This window comes from Phoenix dactylifera, unplaced genomic scaffold, assembly GCF_009389715.1.
Source record: "Phoenix dactylifera cultivar Barhee BC4 unplaced genomic scaffold, palm_55x_up_171113_PBpolish2nd_filt_p 000685F, whole genome shotgun sequence".
NCBI classification, from domain to species: Eukaryota; Viridiplantae; Streptophyta; class Magnoliopsida; order Arecales; family Arecaceae; genus Phoenix; species Phoenix dactylifera.
Window position 1 is genome coordinate 102132 of NW_024068070.1, and position 4325 is coordinate 106456.

Consider the following 4325-nt stretch of genomic DNA (forward strand, 5'->3'; position numbering starts at 1 on the left):
TTATCACAATTAATGGGAATTTTATCTTGTTTATTGACCCCCTAATGGATTTTGATGAATACAAAACACTAGAGTATAATTCCATTTATCTTAACAATTTAATTGAGAAATTTATGTGTTTTATTAAGAATATTGTTAAGAAATGTCTAGGCAAGTTCCCATAATTTTTATGAATTTATTGAAGAATTTTTTGAGATGAAAGAAAAAGTTCAGGGACAGCCGAGACGTCTCCTGATAGTCTCAGAGACGTCTCTGACACAAACAGGAAGAACTGGCACACTTGGAGACGTCCCCGGCACCTGCCGAGTCGTCCCCACGATAGCGGAGTCGACTCTCTCAGTGGCGGCAGAAAGGCAGAGTCCCCACGATACCTTAAAATGACACCTTGTGTCATTACAGCGCGCATGTGTGCGCGAATAAGTAAATCCCCCTGAGGGGGACGAGGCCACAGGCCAGTTTTTTTCCATACAGTATCCGGTGGTGAAGTGGAGAGAGAGAGCGAAACAAATTTAGGAATTAACTTATCCCGAATTCTGGAATAAACCAGTATCCGGTTAAGCGATGAGTTGGTTGTTGAACCTTCCTCTCTTTCCCTACTCCTCTGTTTTCAAGAGATATGCGCGAGACGTCCCCACCGCAAGCAGAGTCGTCCCCACAAGTAAAAAGGAGACTTCCCGAGTCGTCCCAAGATAGCGGAGACGGCTCTCTCAGGGTTTTCCAGAGAATGATTTTTTTTCGGTGATAAGGCAGCGGAGACGTCCCCTGAAAGAGCGGAGTCGGCTCTCTCAGGGAATTCCAGAGGACATGTTTTTCGGAGATAAAGAAGCAGAGTCGACCCCGAGACAGCGGAGTCGTCCCCATTCAAAAAGTGCAAACAAGCAGAGTCGTCCCCGTAAAGTGCCGAGTCGACCCCAGACAACGTAAAAAGTAAAATCTTGTAGCCGAGACGTTTCTCGTTGAAGCGGAGACGTCCCCGGAACGCCTGGGACGCGACTGACAACTTTTACAGGTTTGGTTTGAATTTCAAATCTCTTTTACTTTATCTCTAACGGCTATATTTGCTTTTTGGGCTATAAAAGGGAGCTCTTAAGTGCTTCAAAACAACTTTTCACCAACCCAAAAGCTAGATCATTTAAGAGAGAAGCAAGAGAGAGAAGTTCAAGGGAGTGAGTGCATTCAAGTGAAGAAATCAAGTGCTTTCAAGCTTCCCAAGTGATTTCAAGCTCAACCACTCTCTTCCGCTCGTGCATTCAAAGCTCACACTCAAATCTACGCGATCCACATCGGAAGAATCACCATTTCCCACGCTTCCAACGGCAAAAGAATTCTTCCGGGTTCTATTGTTCATCATTGCCATATTTGCTTCTCTAGAGCTCTTCTTTTCTGTGTAAACTCTTTCATTGTGGTGCTTGTTCCAGTCAAGGGACTTGGAACAAGGGAAAGGCGTCCCAAGCCTAAGTGAAATTGGGGGTGTTAGGGTTTGTTGTGAGCCCGGTGTAAAACAACGAGTTAGGTAGTGAACTCGCAAAACTACCGTACTGTAATCTTGGATTATAGTGGAAATTCCCAAAGGTGATTTGGAGAGTGGATGTAGGAGCAGTGGAAGCTCCGAACCACTATAAAACCTTGTGTTTGCGATTGACCTTTCTCATTCCTCCTTCTTTACTTTAGTGCATATATTTGTGTGTTTTATTTTTAATTAGGCGAAAAGTTTTAAAACACCCAATTCACCCCCCTCTTGGGTGACCATCTCTGAGCAACAAGTGGTATCAGAGCAGGTGCTCTGTGTATTTCTTGAAAGACCTAACCGTCTTAGCCAAAGATCTAGATGGCAACACCCTTTAACAATGTTCCTGCCGAGGGGCAAGCAACCAATAGACCTCCACTCTTCAATGGGACAAATTATACCTATTGGAAGACTAGAATGAGAATTTTCATTCAAGCACAAGACTATGCCTTGTGGAGGGTTATAGTCAAGGGACCACAAGAACCATCACACGTGGTTAATGGCATTCGAGTTCCCAAACCTGAGGAGGATTGGGATGAGAATGATGATAGGATGGCTCAACTCAATTCGAGAGCCATGAACTCATTATTTTGTTCTTTAGATGTAAATGAGTTTAATAGAGTCTCCACATGTAGTTCCGCTAAGGAAATATGGGATAGGCTTGAAGTTACCCACGAGGGTACAAATCAAGTCAAAGAGTCCAAAGTGAACATTCTAGTTCACAAATATGAATTGTTTAAGATGGAACCTAATGAAACTATTACATGCATGTTTACACGCTTTACCGATATTATTAATGGTCTAAAGAGCTTGGGTAAATCTTACACTAACCCGGAACTTGTGAGTAAAATTCTCAGGTCTTTGCCAAAAGCATGGGAAGCAAAGGTCACGGCGATCATAGAAGCCAAAGACCTCAACACCTTGGGGCTAGAACAACTTTTGGGGTCATTGATGACGCATGAGCTCACGATGAAGCAACATGAAGAAGAGTTGCCGAAGAAAAAGACAATCGCACTCAAGGCTACCTCAAGTGTGTGTGAAGAAGAGAGTAGTGAGAGTGAAGAAGAAAGCCAAGATGAGGACTTGGGTTTGATAGTAAGGAAGTTTAAGAAATTCATGAGAAGAAAGAAACCCTTCCCAAGAAAGAAATTTGGAGGGAGAAATGATTGGGAAAAAGAAAAGGAAAAAGAAAGAGACCCAATCATATGCTATGATTGCAAGAGACCGGGACACATTCGTTCCGAATGTCCTCAACAAAAGAAGTATTTTGGAAAGAAGAAGAAGAAGGCATTGAAGGCAACATGGGATGATAGTGACACATCATCCTCCGAGGAAGAGAAGGAAGAGACCGCCAATTTGTGCTTCATGGCATTCGAAGACGACGAGGTATGCCTTGCAGCCGGGAATAAAAAGAGAATGTGGTATCTTGATAGTGGCTGCTCAAGGCATATGACCGGTGACAAGAGTCTCTTCGTCACCTTGAAATCAAAAGAAGGAGGAGTAGTCACATTTGGAGACAATGCTAAAGGCCGAATCATTGGTGTTGGTAAAATCTCCATATCACCCTCCTCATTCATTGATAATGTATTGTTAGTTAATGGACTAAAACATAATTTATTAAGTATAAGTCAATTTTGTGACAAGGGATTTAAAGTATCATTTGAATCATCACTATGCATAATTAGTAGTCCAATTGATAATGAGATCATACTCACAGGACATAGGCATGGAAATGTTTACATGGTAGATCTTGATGATCTCACCATGAAGGATGGCCAATGTCTTGTAGCCATGAATCCCAAAGTCAATGAGACTAGTTGGTTATGGCATCGTAGGTTAGGGCATGCTAGCATGGATTTAATCTCTAAATTAATTACAAAGGATCTAGTTAAAGGACTACCAAAAATAGACTTTGAAAAGAATAAAATTTGTGCTGCATGTCAATTAGGGAAACAAACAAGAAATTCTTTCAAGTCTAAGAACATAGTCTCAACAACAAAACCCTTGGAACTAATTCACATGGACTTGTTTGGACCCACTAGAACTGCTAGTCTAGGGGGTAAGAAATTTGGTCTTGTAATTATTGATGATTTTTCACGTTTTACATGGGTTTCATTTCTTGCACATAAAGATGAGTCCTTTTCCGCTTTTATCAAGTTTCATAATAGAGTTTCGAATGAACTCAATCTTAAATTAAAAGCAATTAGGAGTGATCATGGTACCGAGTTTGAAAATCAGCACTTTGAAAAGTTTTGTGACAAAAATGGTATCAATCACAATTTCTCGGCACCTAGAACACCCCAACAAAATGGGGTGGTAGAGAGGAAGAATCGCACACTAGCAGATATGGCTTGTACCATGTTGTGCGAATCGGATCTACCAAAATATTTCTGGGCTGAAGCAATAAATACTGCATGTCACATTTTGAACCGTGCATTAGTTAGATCCATCTTGAAGAAAACACCTTATGAGTTAATAAAAGGTAAGAAACCAAATATAAGCTATTTTCATGTTTTCGGTTGTCGATGCTTTGTTTTAAATAATGGAAAGGACAATCTAAGCAAATTTAGTGCTAAATCAGATGAGGGGATCTTCTTAGGTTATTCCTCATCTAGTAGAGCATACAGGGTCTTCAACAAGAGAACTCTTGTTGTTGAAGAATCCATTCATGTTGTTTTTGATGAAGCTAATGGAGATTCTTCTACAAAAGAAGAAGATGGTGATGCAGGTATACTTGAAGACCGAATGAAGGAATTCTCCATACAAGACAAACAACATGAGGATGAGATCAAAGAAGATACAAATCAGCAAGGTGAAG